The 18,935-nt window shown below is 39.3% G+C and overlaps 1 long non-coding RNA gene across 2 annotated transcripts in view; it reads right to left on the bottom strand.

Annotated features, from left to right (window-relative positions):
* LOC122555151 overlaps window positions 1-18,935 on the bottom strand; it is a 29,444-nt gene that overhangs the window by 9,247 nt on the left and 1,262 nt on the right. The window contains exons 2-3 of one of the 2 annotated variants that reach the window (XR_006313190.1): window positions 17,605-17,802; window positions 1,897-1,967 (exon numbers count right to left, since the gene is read on the bottom strand). This is a non-coding gene — a long non-coding RNA (uncharacterized LOC122555151). Of the gene's footprint in view, window positions 1-1,896; window positions 1,968-17,604; window positions 18,685-18,935 lie in introns of those variants that run through there. The other variant, XR_006313189.1, reaches the window with a different exon arrangement.

Below are 18,935 nucleotides of genomic sequence, written 5' to 3' on the forward strand. Positions count from 1 at the left end.
CACCCTCCTCTCTGAGCAGTCACCTCATACCCACCTCCATCCACCTATTGCACACTCAGCTACCTTCTTTCTCCGCCAACCCCCCCACCCCCCAATTTCCCTCTCCACCCCAGAGACTCCCAGCCTCATTCCTGATGAAGGGCTCCTGCCAGAAACGTCAAATTTTCCTGCTCCTTGGATGCTGCCTGACCTGCTGTGCTTTCCCAGCACCACTCATCTTCAGCATCTGCAGTCCTCACTTTCACCTGCCTGTTCATGTGTCAGTCTAAATGCCTCTTAAAAAGGTGCTATCATAATCGGCTGCTACCACCTTCCCTGGCAGCATGCTCCAGGTACCTGCTACTCCTTGGGTTTAAAAAGGGTGCCTCACACATCCTTTAAACACTTCCCCACTGACCTTAAACTGATGCACCCTGGTATTTGAAATTTCAACTCCAGGAAAAGCACTTATACTTTCCACCCTTTCTATGCCTCTCAATTTTATAGACTTCTATCAGGTCACCCATCAGTATCTAATGCTCGATTGAAAACAATCCAAGTGCGTCCAACGTATCCTTATAGTCAATACAGTCCAATCCCAGGCAACATCCTAGTAAATTTCTTTTGCACCCTCTCCAAAGCATCCCTACAGTGTGGTGACTAGAACTGTCCACAATACTCCAAACGCAGCCTAAATTTCTACATAGTTACAATGTGACTTGACTTTTCATACTCAATGTCCTGACCTATGAAGGCAAGCATGCCTAAGCCCAGATAGCAAAGGACTTGCACAAGATCTGTACTTCAATGCTCCTAAGGGTCCTGCTATTGACCGTATACTTTCCTCTTGTATTTGACCTCCCAAGACGCATCACATCACACTAAACCAGATTAAACTCAATCTGTCATTTCTTCACTCAACTTTCTAACTGATCTATATCCTACTGCATCCATTGACAAGCTTCCTCATTATCCACAACTCCAATTTTTGTATCATCTGCAAACATAATTAGACCTTAGTTTTCATCCAAATCATTTATATAAATTACAAACTGAGGTCCCAGCACTGATATTTGAGGAACACCAGTGGAATTGGTTGCAACTGTGACAATCACTGCACGAGGTGCTGGAGGGCTAAAGGGGACAAAAGTGAAGGCGACCACTCCTGATTGAAAGAGCCGTGCTGGAAATTTATATACGTGCACTGGGTTAAGACAGGAAGAGAGCTTCATTGAATATCTGCCTACTACATAGCCTGTTGTTATTTTCCAATCAAACAATCACAAATCCATGAATCGAAATAAGAGTCTTCAGCTTTTGAAAATGAATTTTGTATTTGTCAATTAATCCTGAATTTCCACATGCTATTGAATGATGTATACAATCAAAAAGTAAGAAAACCTCTAAATAATAGCAAGCAAGAAAAGCTAGTGAATTATACCCTAAGAGGGCAGCCAAAGTCTCCAGTAAGAAGTCCATATGAAGTTACAAGGAAACGAAGTTTAATTTTTCAGGCAGGAATGGTATTAATGTGAGTAAGGTGCATCTGGGGATGTTCAATGTGCTCTTAGGTAGCCTGGCCTCTTGGTTGAGCAACTGAAAATGAAGGAATGAGTTAGAGGATACCAACTTTGGGAAAATGGGTAATTTAAAATAACTTGTTTGAAACCTTAAGTTTTTAAATATTGATTTGAACATTTTACACATTAAGGTAACAAAGATCCTCTTCACAAACTTCACAATTTCCATTGTAGTTATGTTTCAGAACTAGCTGTTTATTTGGATAGTCGACCAGAGCCTGTACTAGAATAGAATTCATGTTGCCTACAGCATTGGTATCTGGACTGATGAGGGACAAGTCTTATGTTCAAGTACACAGTAACTGGTGGAATAGAACAGGTAATAAAAAGTACTTACTTGGAAGGCCAGGAACTGTTGTACTACTATAGCTATTGCTCAGCTGGTAGCCTGAGTTTCAGTTGTAGTATCTATAGCAAATAAAAACAAAAAAAAAGTTAGAATGCAACAGCAAAATTCAGACATGCAACAGAGATACGTGCTGTTCACAGATTCACTTACTATAATAGTGGTTAAAGTCATAGCCCTGTCATACCCAAGTCTGACGTCAAATTCACCGTTAAATGCAACTCAACTAAAAGATCCCTGAAGAACAAAGTTTGTGAAACATTGAATTCGTATTAATTTACTGTGATGTGATTGTAATAGGTATTTTCAATGTAACATTATAGCTTCTGCTTATATTTCTTGCCTTATGAATTCTTCACATTCTAATTTCTCAAGTTTAGATATTTTAAAGCAGGAGTCACACACTGGAGCCCATCTAAGTAGAGGAGTGCTTTCATACCATTTATAAAATGGAACACTTCTCAATTGGTTTCTGGTTGCACACTTGCCCCTACTGAATGCTATCACCTCCAGAGTCAACAACTTTAGGACTGATCATTCACCTTTCACAATCCAGGTTTACTCAAAAACTAGAGTTGTAAATATTTTGCAAGTACAGGCTTCTGGTCCCCAATGCATTCTTTTGCCCTGGTTTATCTTCTCATGGCTTTGCACCACCTAATACCAACACCTAAAATCATTTCCAGTTACTAGTGCTCCATTTCTTGGAACTTTAGATTTCAATGCACCTTCCCTCTTTATCACCCCACTATTGGTGGGCAGACTACAGCTGTAGTATAAAGGCAGCAATCATAACATTGATTAAACCAGTAATGCAGATTAGTCTAGTTTTAGTCTTCCAACCTCTAGAGAATAACGCCAGCTAGCACAGAACAGGCCAAGCTGCTCCTGCAAAATATTAGGGTGGGACTTGGTACGTAAAGAGGCAGCACCAATCGATGGCCCTAAATTCAGTGATAATTCCACTTCAGTTGAATGTCTCCATAATTGAGACATTGTAGACTGAATTAAAGTGACATCAGGACTAGTGAAACTGGTACAAAATAAACCACACAAAAGGGTCATTTGCAACTGGACCCAATTCACTTTAGTGACTGGGGGGAGATTCATTTCATTGCAGCAACTTTTAAGAATAAGGACAATTTAAAAAAAGTATGTAGCAATCAACCTCAGGCCAAAAGTGGGATTAAATTTCAAAGAGGAATGCAGGCAAAATTAAATGGAAATTAAATAGGAAAATGCTAAAAACGCAGTACGCAATAAAATTGCTTATTTTTTTAATTTTAAGCCAATCATGATGATAAATAGGACAAATTTAAAGAGGAGAAAGTTATGTAAAAGGAAGAAAAAAAATACAAAGTTTGCTGAAGGACATCAAGAGGTATTAGATATACCAAGAATCTAGAAGATATGGATGGCAAGTGATTGGAGAAATAAAGAAAAAAACCTTAATCAAATAGAGGGGAAGTCAGTTCTCAAAAGCAAAATGTGACAAAATCTTTAATCAGAACACTAAATAAAGACTTCTAAACCCTCAGTCTCAGATGGTGTATGGGAGAGTTACGAAACAAACTGGGGAATGTTGGCTCTCTCTGGCCCTTAAATAGTACTGCGATGGGTGTGGCCTTGCAGAATTGAAATGAGTAACACAAGAGATAATGAGTTACAGTCAATCAGTTCTGCTATAACTCGGGAGTCCCATTCTCGTGCAACCTCGAGTTATAAGAAAATGGTGTAATAGCAGCACCTTTTAACCTAATGGGGCTGGAATCACATTATAACAAATACACACTTTAAAAGTGTGCGTTTTAGGAAGTGTCCCCAGTTTGTCAATCACATTCTAGTGAATTCACATTAACAACACCATGTGTTACAGCAGAATGACCAAAAGCTCAGAGGAAGTTTGGGTTTAGGTTGTTCTAACTTAACGTTCCACTGGAGTTCCACTGGCAGCAGAATCCTAGAATAACCCCTCCATTCTAAATATTTCAAACAGACAATAATTCTCAGTAACATCACTCGCTCATCCATCTAGAATTAATAACAGCATTTCCCAAGGAGTCTTTACCTATTTGAGGATGTTACCGATAAGTTAGAAAGCCACATGCTCCATGATCCAAGTTTGCTGAAAGTCAAAATTGTAAGTCTCTTGATGTAACAACTCTTTAACCAAACTGTCACCAGACAGGTGATTAGATTAGAAACTGGCTTTAAAAGGAGTACCAAAGGGAACTGTAATATTCCAATTGATTGGAAGTGTTGAGTGGAACACTGCAGTACTTTTGCTTCTAAACTACATTCATTATTTGGATCCCAACTCAAAAGTGCCTCAATAGATTTTTCCCCAGGAATTGTCAACTCCCCTCCTCATCCCGCCCCCCCACACACACTTTCGGATAATGTAGTAATTTGAAGGCATACAACCTAGATTTTCTTGGAGTTGATTGGAACTTTAAATTGGTGTTAAAAGGGAGAAATGAACTTCAAAAAAGAGGTTTGGTAGAATGAATTTCTGATTAACATCAGCTACTGCTGCCGCTATTGGAAAGATACTGAACAGTTGACTCATTCCACTCAGCCTTCCTTTAGTGTGCAAATTCAGGTCCTTTCTGTACACCATTTCATGCCCATGTGCTGTACACTCACTAATGAGTGAGACTAGAAGATATAGCAACAGAATTAGGCTATTCGGCCTTTCAATTCTGGTCCACCATTCGACCATTACTAATAGGAGAATGAGGTTGAGAAACCTATCTTCTTCCCAAAATCCTTGATCTCATCACAAACAGCCTTGAAAAAAAAAAACAAGTTATTATTGTTGATAGCCCAAGAAGCAGGAATTATTTACTATCACCATATAAAAGTGATCTGGGACACTGCATTCACATACACACTTTCCCTCCTCCCCATGAGCAGGACGGACTTGGACTGCCCAACATTGTGAAGGTCTGAATCTGACAAGCTCTATAAAGAGACCAGAACTGAAGAAAGCTAATCAAGACATATACCAATTGCTAGGAAGGCTCAAGCAAAATAGCTAGAAAAAGATTCCACTACTGCAGCAGGCATGTCCAAAAGAGGAGTGAGGTGGAAAAGAAAGGGCTGGAGAATCAACCTCTCCATAGGCTTTCCTCTGCCAAACAAACTCAGGGCTAAGGCATGGATGCATTGTCAAGTTGTCCTTGTGGCTTTTCTCCATTTTATCAGCCAAAAAGAGCTGTACAGCAGGGAAAACTTCCAGTTCTTCGTCTCCAGAGGTTATGTTGTAGCTTTACAATGCACTGTTCAGATAACACTCAGGTACTGTATTAGATTCTGGTCAAGATGCCAGAAAAACCTATACAAGCATAGGGAGGACAGAGAAGATGCAAATGCAGTAAAAGAATGCACAAAGTAATTTAAAAAAGCTTGAATTCTGTAAAGCTTCAAAAACAAAAAGTTGAAGGGAAGTTTATTGTGCATATAACACTAAATAGCACAGATAAATTACTTCAAGTCTAAGAAAATTGGAGCAAGATAAATTGAAATTAGTGGAAGTTAAATATTAAAAAGTCTAATTTCAAAACATGCGCATTTTAATTACAGAGGGCAAGATTTGGTTCAATTGTAATGGCTTCAACAGTGGAAAAAGGTTAGAGTGAAGTGAAGAAAAAAAAATCTTGGAGGGGAAGCAAAGTAGAGTAGTGGATCCTCCCGGCTGAAGTTGCCGCTCACTCCCAAAAAGGATGCATGTGAAGATTGGTTGCTTCAGGGAGGTTACAAAAAGGTTCATCAGTTCAGGGTCTGCAAACCACTAACACCTGCAGGAGAGAAGAGTGGGCAGAGCTTGTGGAAGCAGTTGTTAAGTTAGTCGACCACAATCAAATGAGTGAATGCCAGTTTGGTACAAACAAATCAGAAGGATCAATTTCACTATCCTCTGGGCAATAACCTAGTGGAGTGGATTTCCCCTCAATTGTAAAACCCACAAATTTTCATTCCATTGAAAGCCAATGGGTCAAAAGGCTGGGCAGGTTTTACAACAGTCATGTAACCTACTTATTAGTTTATTTATTTGAATGTTACCTTTTTAAAAAAAACAAAAGCAGAAAAAGGAATTAAAGGAGAAACTGGAAATTAACCAAATTTAGTAGTCTCTTCCCATTTTGAACTTGCTTCTACATGGAAAATAACCACTAGTTGAAAATTTCTAAAATTTTACATCCCCATTTCATTTGCTCTGGAGATTCGGTTTATATCCTTATTAATCAAAAAGCTTAACTAGCAGCAATTTAAAGCAATAAGGCATTAATCTGCAACAGCACAATATTTAGAAATTAAACTTAAACAGCAATACAGGTAAAATAATGTAAGCACCAATTGTTTTCAGAACTAGCTGTGTTCTAGTTTATATCCACAATTTCCAATGGCAGATAAATCGAAAAGAAATCAAAATGAAGCCCCAAGCCTAACAAGCAATGCTGGAACTATTATTGGAGATCTGGAGTTCAAAGTTCATTTTTACAGTTGATGTGGCTTTCCTCTGAAATACCTCGATGATGACTAGGCTCACCACATCCACATTCTAATACATTTTGAGCTCTCCTAACCAAATTGTTGTCAGCAGGATCACACCAACAGGAACTGAATCATTCATAATACTCCAATACTGAATAGTCACTTCACTTGTCCTGGAGTTACACCACAGATGCCAAGATGCCCAAAAGTCCCTAATTATTTGTGCTGATTCATTCTACCATGATTACATAGAACATGAACACAGGGAACACACAACAGCCCCACAAGAAACTCACTGGTCAATGAGAAATATCTTTTAAATGTCATTATGACTGACCATCTGGCTGCAATTGCGTGCATCAAATAATTAAGCTACTGTCTGACTCGGAATGAAATGGGTTAGACGCTCCCTACATTGATAAGTTTTATCGGGTTTCTAGATGGTTCTTTTCAACTGGACTGGGTTCAATTGGACTGATTCAAGTACTAGCTGATTCATTCAGATTTATTTTGAGAATGAGAACCAAGTTACAAATGACTCACTGTGGAATAGCTCACATCCTAAATAAATCAGTGTTCATTAATCCTTATGTAATTACAGAAACTTCTTCAAATTCTAAGCTCCCTTTTCCCAGGCTGTCAAGATAAGTTTCTCTATTATTGCAATGTTATAATCAGCTCTAAGTTTCATTTAGTAACTATGCTGCAATAACCAGTTAGAGATTAACAAGCCTTTGAACAGTCTGGAGCTGGAAGGGTCTCAGAAATGATGTCTAATTTCTGTTGTGTTAAGGTTGCTATGATTAGTGTTATAATTGTCCTCTTCCCCAACCTCAGAATGGAAATTTAAAACCACCCAGCTTTTCTGCTTTTGGTACCAATCTGAAGTAAAATCTGAAGGGGAGTAGATCACATCATCCTGTTATCCCTCAAAGATATTTTCTTCGTTGTAATACTTACCTTGCTCCAACCCTTCTATTTCAAAATCATTGCTGTCAAAACCAAGATTTCTGATACTGTCCCTCCCTTCATCTCTCAGGTTGTGAGAAAGTTAAAGAGTTTGTTTGCGGTATCCACTTTTCCCATTCCTCTGAATTCAAAAAAACAGCTCATCATAATGTTCAATGAAAATTAGGGACAGGCAATGAAATGCTGTTGTTGCTAGCATCTACACCCGGTCACTGAGTAGAAACAAAACCATCACCTTCCCAGGATCTTTGGCCTTCTCTTGACAGAAGTTTGATTTTCCACAGCCACATGTCAAGCTGGTCATCAGCCAAAGTGCTTCTGATCCACTGGGCTTGACAGACAAGGTCAATCACCAAACATTTGCCAGAATCCTACACTTCCAAGTCAAGCGCTGGAAGCAAATGATTAAAACACCCAACTTCACTTTCAAACTCCTCGTTGCCTAGCCTTTTAGCCTTCCATTCACTCCAATATTTCTACAGATATTTCACTGAACCATTTGCTCCATTCTTGATGTCCCTGTTCCCAGCCAAAGCCTTGCTCTCGACATTTCCCCAGTATGGTTCCTCTGTGCTCTACTTCATCGAGTCAAACAGTTACATACCAAAATGCATTGGTTGCTCATTCATCTTGGAATAACATCCATCCTCAATCCATTCCCATTAAATTACTGACAATGTACCTTCTTTTTCGATCACCTTGCTAGTTGACAGCACTTCTTTTCACACATTTGCAAGACATCAACACCCAGCTCTACTTAACCAATACCTCTCAATACTTTCAACCTTGTTAAGGACTGCTATACATCCATACAGGAGGAGAATTATTGGAAAGACTGAAGTTACAATCTTCAGCCTGTACAAACTGTTCAATAGTTCCTGACTCCAACTCTCCTGAGAAAGAGTGATTCACACTGCTCACAATCTTGGTGTCATAAAAGGGAGAGTTTCTAATCATTCAAACCAAAATCCTACTCTGCTTCAACATCAGTTGAAATCCTTATCCAGCAACCTTGTTCACCTTTCACCCATTGCCTGCAATGGCAGCTGGTTAAGAAATGTTCATCCTTGTTGCAAATCCATCCATGGCCATACCCTTGTGTAGCTCTAAGTTCTACACTCTTCAACATATCTGTGCTCAGAAGCTTCTCAATTTTAACTGTTCTATAAATTAGCAACATGCCTTCATATACAATTTGTATTTTCTTCAGTAAATCTCCGCTTCTTTATCCACCTTCAATGTACCAGTTTGGTAAAGATTTTGATTATCTGTCCTAATATTGCCTTGTGGTTCATTATCAAATCTTATTTATCACATCTGCAAAGTGCCTTGCGACATCTTATGTTGATGGCCTTACATATATATAGGTTCATTTTGTCAAAACTGTAAATATTTCCATTATCCAAGATATTGTCCCTTCCCCTTTGAAATTGCTATAAGTTACCATCTTTACAAGTCCACAAATCAATTTCTATGTCCTTTCAAATTACCAAGCCGTTGCAACTTTCCTTTCTCCTACAAAGTGTTTGAACACAGTGTCCCTTCAAATCTAATCCTACCTGTCCCAGAACTTTATATTTAAATAATCTGTCCAATTATATTTTATTGCTGCCACTGAACCAAATTAAATACTCATGGAGAATTGTGCAGTCTCTCCATGTCTTGACACATTTGAACTAAACATACCAGCCAATTTAAAATAACCCAGTTCAGCAATACTAGGTTTCATTTCAATTATATCCGAAAGGGTCAGCTTTACTTGCTGATTTGCACCCAGCCCACAGGACTTCATCCACAGACAGAAGATCACTTTCAATAGATTGTAAACGGATCATACCAGCTCATTCTGCACCAACTATCTGGAAGTTTTCAATGTCAATCAAGCTTTGGACAGGCCACAATTTCTTCCAGCTAAACACCGGAAAGGCTGAAGTTAACACAAGATTGCAACAAATCCCATGCCAAGCCCAAGAACTGTCCCGGACTGATGCTGATATTTGCAATTGCTATCCTACCCAAGTACATGAAACTGTTGATGTGACATCTTCAATCTCAAATCTGGCCACTTCCTTCTCCAACATCAGGCTGTGTGTGTAGTGGAGCCAGCTGTCTGCTACCTAAGCCATCATTTATTCCATCATTGTTGCCAATTTAGGACATTCCAATCTTGTCCCAGTTAGTCTATCCTCCATGAACTTGGTCATCCAAAATCCTTGTTTCCCTGGTCCTAAATCCTACACCCAGTTCTCACCCACTGATCCCCTCTCTACTTGATCACTAAAATTAGACTTGGCTAGAGAGTGTGTTAAATTCAAGATGTGATGCTCGAATTTTAGTTCTGCTGGCGTCAGCCCCCATTTCAAATCTTTCCTGGCTCATGAATTTCCAAAACCCTTGATCTGTGTATGCTATTCTCACTGCGGTCTGTCACCAGCTTTGCCTTCAGCTACCTAAGCTGCATTCTCTAGAATTTCCTCCTAACTCTAAAGTAATGCCACATTTCTCCTCCAAAACACTCATTTTCTGATTAGCATCTCATAGGTTTTCTACCTTGGCCCTGCACTTTCTCCTGATGCATGCGGAGACATTGCTTCAGTCAGAGAGTGGTAGGCCTGTGGAATTCATTGCCACAGAGTGCAGTGGAGGCTGGGACGCTAAATGTCTTCAAGGCAAAAATTGATAAATTCTTGATGTCACAAGGAATTAAGGGCTACGGGGAGAATGCGGGTAAGTGGAGTTGAAATGCCCATCAGCCATGATTGAGTGGCGGAGTGGACTCGATGGGCCGAATGGCCTTACTTATGCCATTAAAAAAAAAAGGTACTTCATAAGACCATAAGACATAGGAGTGGAAGTAAGTATGTGTGTCTTGTTGGATTGGTAGCAACAGCAAGGTAATTCTGAAACAATAGCCACCATACCTAACCCCACAGTGACCTGATGTGAGGCAGAGCACATCTCGAGTATGGTAATGAAGAGCATTGGCGAGATCATTGGAAATGTATCATAGTAAGAGTCCGCATCTTAAAAGTTGGGAAAATGCTTATAAATGAGTGAATAAACCTTAAATGTATAGGAGGAATAATTTGTGCACAGTTCTATTTTACAGCATTTCGAAAAGCAAATAAGTCACAAGATAGACTTTCAAAAGGAAGACAGTGGGCATGCACTGAATAACAGACTAAGAGGATCTGCAGAAAAACAACATTTTTGATCCTTCAGAGTAAGTAACATTTAGAATCCACAGGCTTCAGATTAATTAAGGGGTGCATAGTTTGCCATAGAGTGGCACCAACAGCACACATTAGTGCTGTGTCAGTGTAAAAAGTGCAAGCTTTACTCAAATATGTACAGTAGACAGTTCACACAAAAATGTGGTGAACCATTTCAAATTAAATATTTAATTAATAGTGAGTCAGTAACTGTCCTATTACTGGAATTTCTCAGGTATCAACTCAAAGCCAAAAATATCTCTGCAAGTGCCTTCTGTATACAGTACTAGGGACTTTTTTGACCATCTTAAGATAAAATTAAAAAGGGCACTCTTGCACATATTTTCCCTCAGTATTTATTTTCATTAACATTTTTCACCTTGCAGTCTGCTGCCCAGCACACACATTCTTCTGACAGAACAGTGGGACATGCAGCCCCCAGACAGAGCTCCAGCCAGTTGATTTCAGCCTGGTTTCAATGTGGGGTTTTCCCCTTGAGAATGAGCAAGAAGAAGTTAAAAGTAGCAAAAATGCCTACTAGCAGTTTACACTGGGACAAGATATTTAGCTGTTTAGAAACAACTGTCCACTGTACTCTGACTTATTAACTAACGGGCCTGTTCAGATGGTCCCTGGTCAGCATAAATGTTTCTTCACTGCTGGTTGTTCTTAAAGTGATTTATATCATAAAGGCAATGGATGCTGTGTGCAGTCCCTAAAAGGACCACTAGGCTAAGGTGCAGTATTGGCTTAACATTTAAAGGTTGAGAAAGGTGTACACAAATGACAAAGCAATGATTCATACTAAGATGTTGGATGATCAGAATGCGTTAAGTTACAAAACAGTGAAAGTGTTAGCACAGTCAGGCAACAATTTAAGGAGGCAGAATTTTCTGATGTACAAGTAGTTGTGGGCAAAAATTTCCCTTCAGAGCTGGCTTTGCATTCCAGTTAAAGAATCAGTATTAGTAAGTATACACAAGTAAAAATAGTGAGAAGACACTTAGTAATACTACACCTTGTTGTGGTCAAAGTCAGAAAAGCACCCATCTATTCAGGTACTGCTAGTTTACAATGCCTCTGAATACTGGAACAGTCATACATACAGCAACAGTGGAAGAAATAACATTATGGTATAGTAACAGAACATCTGAATTTTATAATTGATTGCAAATAAAAAAAGGTTAGAACACAAAAATTACAAATAAAATCTCAAAATCAATGATGAAAGCAAGTGGTCTGGTACTACATTGCTCTCGGTTACAACATGATAGTTGGATGTTCCAGCTCATGAATGTCCAAGCATCAAATCCAGAACTGGTAACTTATCATTGAATCCCTACAGAGTGGAAGCAGGCCATTAGGGTCACTGAGTCCACATCGACCCTTGAAGGGCATCCCAGCCAGACCCACCCCTACCCTGTAAACCTTTAATTTCCATGGCCAATCCACCTAACTTGCACATCCTTGGACCATAGGAGAAAACAAGAGCATCCAGAGAAAATCCACGTAGACACAGGGAGAATGTGTAAGCTCTCCAGAGACAGTCACCCAAGGGTGGAATCAAACCTGGGCCCTGATGCTGTGAGGCAATAGTAACATACTGGGGAAAATCAGGGAACCAATCTTTTATTAAGGGAGGGAAAAATGAAAAAAAACATGTTACCCTGGAATTTATCAAGACTAACCAACTCCAGATTAACACCACTAGCTTGATAAATAGACAATATCCTCCTGGCATGATGTAGTACAGCTGCAGAAGTTCCATATTTAAAAAAACAGAACAAATTAGACTTCTGGACAAAAAAAAGTTCTTGACAACTAATGTTTGACTTAAAGATATAAAAGCATGTATCATTTTCAATACATCATGCCATATCCAAATGACAGGCTGTGTTCTGATGTAATATGCATAAATTTGGGTACTAAAATAAATCTGTTAAACAATTTTAAGTGAAACAGTGCCCCTTGAAACTAATGATTCAGTTAAGCACAAGAATATATGACGTGTTTGACAATCTGAATCAGTGATACTGAAGTCAGGCATAACACCACTTATTATACATTGAAAAAATATGCTTTACAAGGATTCCCACAGATGGCAATGATGAACAGAACATTTTTCCATATTGGTCACCTCCACAGAGCAAACACTAACAACTGAAATTCAGCAGGCAAATGTGTTATAATATCCCACCTATCAAGACTGAGCAAATTACTTCAACCACAATTTCATAAAAACATGTCAATTTTCCCTTCACCATTCTCAGTGGAGTGAGTGAGTTTTGGGATGCAGAACAAGAAACAGAGCAGTAGTTGCCATACTTAATACCTAGAGAATAATAAAGTGATCCACAGTGTGCAGAGTTTCAGTTGTTGGTTATCCCTTGACCTGTAGGAGAATGGTCCCTACTGCACCGTTGTTTACACTTGCTAACATTATGAATGAGAAACAGACAGACAGACACACAGACAAAGGGAATCTTCAGATTTGTTTGACCAGAATTCAAACCGAAATTTAGAAACTGGAAAGGATATTTTGCTCATTTTCCAAGTCATCCAGTTTTTACAAGCAAAATATTTTTTGCTCCATGTTAGTGTAAAAACCTTATACAAACTACATAGAGGGGGGTGAAAAAAAAAAGAAAATGGTCACTTCCAAAGAGGAACCGATGATGCACCACTCTATAGGGTTTTCAACTCTAGTAATAACATTGTGGGATGTACCTGAGTGTGCAACATAGTCCTGAAGAGTTAGCAGAACATTCTGAATGAATGTGTGAGATACCCATGCCCATTTTAATGATTGTTGTATTAGGCATCATGAAACAGCTTTACTGTAAATTAGTAAGGTGTTTTGGCTAGAGCTCCCTTTTCCCTCCCCCCAATAGAAGATGGAAAGCAGGAGATCACCGTTGGAGATTCTGAGAAGCAGGACATCTGTCATTTGCAGCCACAGGCCAGATTGGGGGATATTGTGCTCTTACTTTCTATAAAAGGAGCATAGATGAAAAGGCTAGAATGTGTTTTATGTTTGTAGGTAAATCTCCATCAAAATGTGGAACGTGCTAAGGAGTGAGCCAGAAGATCTCCACAACTCCACACCACAAGTCATTGCAAAATACATTCCTGAAGCTAGCATTATCTCATTATTCCTGTCACATGCAAATGTTGTCACACAAATGGTTTATGACAATTTCAACTGTGATCACTTGAACATGTGATTCATTGCACTGACTGTCACAATAGAAGCAAAAGCTAGAAGTCCAAGCAATCTCATTCTAGCAAGAACCTTAGATTTTTTAAGGTAAGATGGGAAACTAATACAAACTATTACATTCTTTATCTGATATAAAAGGTAATCAAAAGGAAAGAAATACTTTTAAATGATGATTGCATTGAAGAATAGAGCAGGGATATCATGAATGGGACACTCATAGGTTACATACATATCTACTTCTCCCTTCACAATGGAGATAACTGTGCCACAAAAGTCTCATTTTCTGAAGGTGTTGCATGGACTGACTTGCTCAGTATTTTCACTTACATGAAAAGGGATCACAATTCAATTCATAGTGATGTTCATTGAAATTATCCCACATTCATTCTGTTGTAGGTGGGCATTCCATCACAACAACTATCTAGAGAACGTTCAAACCAAAAACACTGAAGAGCCCTCAAAGGAATCCTACTTATTGGGCATGAAAATACAAAACAAAAAATGGGCAATTTTATTGTCTAACCACTAACATTAACAAGTTCCACTTCTCTAAAACTTTGAAATTGAAAAATATCACACCTATATGTATGAAGACATATAGGTCCTCACATTGACTCTATGGTTAAACTCACTGACCCTTACGCTAGCATCAATGCTGATCCTTGTGCCTTTTTTAATAACAAAAATACATGGTATGAGGTGACTGAGTCAGCATGATGATTCTTAACCATTAACTTAGTGAAAGCTTGACTTAAGTATCCAACATGACTTTCAGTAATACTTGGCCTGAACAGGCACCTCTAGGTCGCTGACAGAACTTGCAGAACAATTCAAGAAGCCCTTAAAAACTAATGTGATCTCACATGAACAAGTAGATAAGGTCTCAGCAAAGTTAAGAATTACATCCATTACACAACAAGCGAACACTAGCTGACTTAGCATTCAACATGGCAAGAGAAGAGCCCTTTATTTTCATGACTGAAAACTTCAGTATTGTAGAATTTTAAAGTGACATCATAAACTGTGTACCCTAACTCTGAAAATCTGAGAACCGGGTCTTGGCTACTGTTCTCTCTCATCAGAACTTGAAGAGGGAGTATCTGCTGCTCAGCAGTCCCATGCTGATGGAGATTCCAGCATCAGTTCGCCAACAGACGTGTGGGATGCCAATGCCTCTGCCAGAGTAGAAAAAAAGTGTACTGGACCAATATGTTACTGAGGAACAGTAAAAGGGATGTCTTTGAAATATGGAAGCCAGGAAAATCCTTAGAGACCACAAGACAAATGAGGTGGTAAATGAAATGGCACAAGCAATGCATCCAGAAGAAATAAATCAGAGCTGACAAAAATGAAGGGCATCAGAAATAAGGGTCAAGGTGTAGTGGAACAGTGGACAGCATAGAATGGCTCCAGACAAGCTATAGTGAACTTGAGAACGATGCATGACAGACAAGTGTGGCATACCATGACAGCAGATCTCCTTAGGGAGATACAAGCAGGAGCAGATCATTTTCTGGTCCTGAAGCCTTACTGTGATGCTAGTTTTTTCTGACAAGCAAGCTGTAGATGGAGATTGCAAAATCCCAACGTTCCTCATTCAGCCAAGTAACTCTTGTCATTACATGTTCTCTGTCTATTAGACTTCTAAAGAAAATTATTTTTGTTTGTGACATTCTTGGGTCTATACGTTCTTTAGGCCTTTGCAACTTTCACCCTCTTTAAGAGGCACATTCAGTTCAACTGATCATCCAGATGAGTTCTTGCATGCCAAAACAAAACAGAAGCAATTCAACTTTTTAAAAAATGATTGGATACAATAGACAAACTTCAACCTAACCAGTCTTGGACATGTCAGGAAATGTTACAGAAGAGATTTGTCAAGGTGATTCTAGCGCTGAAAAATTTTAGTCAGCACGAGGAACAAGAGAAATTGAAGATTCATTGTTAGAAGAGAATGCAACAAGAAGATGCCAAATAGAGCAACTAAAACTTTTTTAAAACCCCATTTGTCACATTGAAAGTTGGCTTCATTATGATATCTTAAATTCTGCTTTTTAATGATGCCTTCCTTTTTATGGGTGACTAAGAAGCAATATTAATTTATTTGCCTTTAAAACAAAAGCTGTTAGGGATAGACAGCCCTACTGGAAAACGTGGTGGAATAAAATCCATTATAGCTTTTTGTTGCTAAATATTAAAAAAAGATAAATTTGAAAAATAAAGAAACGCTTGGGAAAAATGGAGGGCAAGGGAATGAAATGGATAGTCCTTCCAGGCAACCAGCAGGTGTAAACAACCTTAAGTTATAAAATTCTCCAATTCTATGGTTGCTTAGACAACCTCCTGCAAGTAGTTTTGGTAGTTGGTGACAGTGTCAGTGCAACAATAAGTTCATCCCACGACAGACAAGTTCAATTCACTAACTGTACCTGACACGCCCACAAACTTATGATCTTTGTGCCACATAAAAATGTTCAACTGAGATACACACTCCTCTATTTATGATGCCTCCAGCTTGCTTTCTTGTGCAACTGAGAATACCAGATTGTGAGTGGGCAGTGAGATGGGTGTCATCAACATTGTGATTAGTGCCCAATTCTCCTGTACCCTTGTACTAATGGGTGGAAGTTGTTTGAGAGATTTTAAACAATCTTCTGTTGGCATAGGTATTTTTATCAAGACAACTTAAACAGGGGAACACTGGCTTTTGGGAGAAGTTTTCTTTCGTTAGTAAAGGGAAATAATTTTCACCAGTAAAAAAAAAAGCTCCTTACCACAATTGTAAAGTTAATCTAACTTTCTAAAAATAACCTGACCTCCTTTATATAAAGTCAGAAATGCCAACCAGTATCACATTTACAAATTGTTCTTATAGTTTACATGGGAATGAAAAGAAAACATGTTTAGAACTTGTTTTACCAACATTTCCCACAATTAAAAATCTTAACTGAATGTCAGGTAACTTGGGAATGTTGTCTGGCCTGTTGTCAACTGACATGCATCAACTGTCAACCTGCAAGGCAGCAGCAATTAAACTTTCTCACAAATTGAAACTTCCATGGTATTGGACCACACCTTTAATAAGGGCATAGATAGATTGGCGCCAAGGCTCCACCATTTCTACAAGTGTTGAGAGTCACTCCACCCTTCACCATTACACTTAAGCTTATCTTAAACCAACTTTTATTGCTGCTCCTTTATTATTCTTTTCCTGTTCAACACTTTACCTTAGTGTATCAGGCTGCCTTCAATTCTAGTTTCATTTTGACCCCTGCTCCCCTGTATTTCCTAATCACCCCTCCCTCATTTAAAAAATGTACAACTATTGAGTCAAACATGATTTACAACTATTACACATTAACCTTTCAGACACTGGAGCCTATTAAAGACACACACCTAAGTGCTCATGAAAAACGTGGTAGGCTTTCCCCCCAAGCTCCTGTGACTAACAGTCAGCATAGGTTTCACACAGAACTGGAGATTTGCCTTTGGTTTCCTTTTCAACGGGGGGGGGGGGGGGGGGAGGGAGGAGAAAGGGGGGGAGTGGGAGGAGAAAGGGGGGAAAGGAGGAGAATGTCACCCAAAAATTATAAACGATAGAGGACAATCTATATGTCACAGAGTGCACGTTTCTTTACCCCAGCCCTGTCAGACAGCTTACACATTGTAATATACACAATTAGCTGTCATTCTCATGCAGTCTAATCTTTAAAAAATCTATTCTATAGAAAACAAATCACTTGGTACATTAACAATTTATTGAAGAAAAAGTACAAGTTACTGATGACTGTTTTAACTCACCCGGTCTGATTAAGTCATCGTGATGGTCAGGCATTCTTTCGACAGTATTTCCTCATGGCAGGCTGCTGGCTGGAAGTCCCCTCCGTTACGCTACTGCGTTTTGTTAATTTTTTTTGGGTTAAAAAAGTTTTCAACAAATTCTGCTACTGGATGTCACTGCTTGCAACTTGCTGTCTTAAGGAAGTCGCTATTTCATCCCTGTTCAATAATAATGTTTTAAAAAAGTAAAAATAAATAAAAGAAAACCTCAGACCACACACGTCGCTGCTGGTGGTTTTAAAGCATTTTGTTTCGTCCCGTGAACTCTCGGTGGGGAAAGAGAAGAGAAGGAAGGATTTTTAAATCGTGGTTTAAAACTGAGCGGCCAGCTAAGTGGCTGAATAATGCGGGGTGAGAGGGGTCTGCGGTAGGTGCGGCTGAGAGGGTTTTCTCTCCCCCCCTCCGGGTGCTGGTATAGAGCTGGCTGCCTGCGCTGCGCTGTGTTAGAGCGCCCACCGCTTGCTCGCTGATGCAGACACTGAGTGAATATCTCCGTGTGATTGTAGCGGGGACTCAGCCCCCGAGCACACGCTCCGCTCCTGTTATAGACAAGCGACAGTCAGTGACGGCCAATCGCCGACTCTCCTGCAGCAGCCAGCCTGCCAATCACATGTCCCACCCTTACACATTACACCAAGTTCTCAATCGGGGCTAGGCTGGGGTTAGGAAAAGGGCATCCATTCAAAAAAAAAATGCCAGAATACGCCCAGACTCTGCCTCCAGCCGCTACCAGCAGGAAACTCCCCTGCCTTTACACACAAGAGGAATGGCCTTCCTCCAAATAAGGGAAATGCCTGGCGGTTCTTTGAACGTTTCCCCTCTCCCCTCCCCATCGCACACTGGGAGTACATCCTGAAGTGGGCCTACAACTTGCAATGCAGTCATTAGACCTTTTTTTTTATTTATATTGTCTCTTCCTGCACGTAAACGAGAAGACAATCTGGCAAGATTATTTAACGCTATAGTGACATCGAAATAGTCTGGTTAGTTATACGATGGGATGAGAGATTATCCCACAAATGTGGTTTATGAAGATTTTATTAATGAATAAGAAAACCTGTTTGTATTCCAAATTCCTCCTCCTATTAAGATCACAAAAAATGTAGAAAGGCTAAACTCAAAACTGCAGTTAGACTTAAACCTGAAATTTTACCGTCAGCAACTCCTTTTATACATCAATGATATAGTATCAAAACTGGAATCAGTGGTTTTCTTAATAGCCAGGTTATTAAATACATTTAAATGACTTATTACCTGCACATTAAACCTTTAATACTTTTAACTTGTTGGCT

The sequence above is a fragment of the Chiloscyllium plagiosum genome, chromosome 12, assembly GCF_004010195.1.
Source record: "Chiloscyllium plagiosum isolate BGI_BamShark_2017 chromosome 12, ASM401019v2, whole genome shotgun sequence".
Taxonomy (NCBI): Eukaryota; Metazoa; Chordata; class Chondrichthyes; order Orectolobiformes; family Hemiscylliidae; genus Chiloscyllium; species Chiloscyllium plagiosum.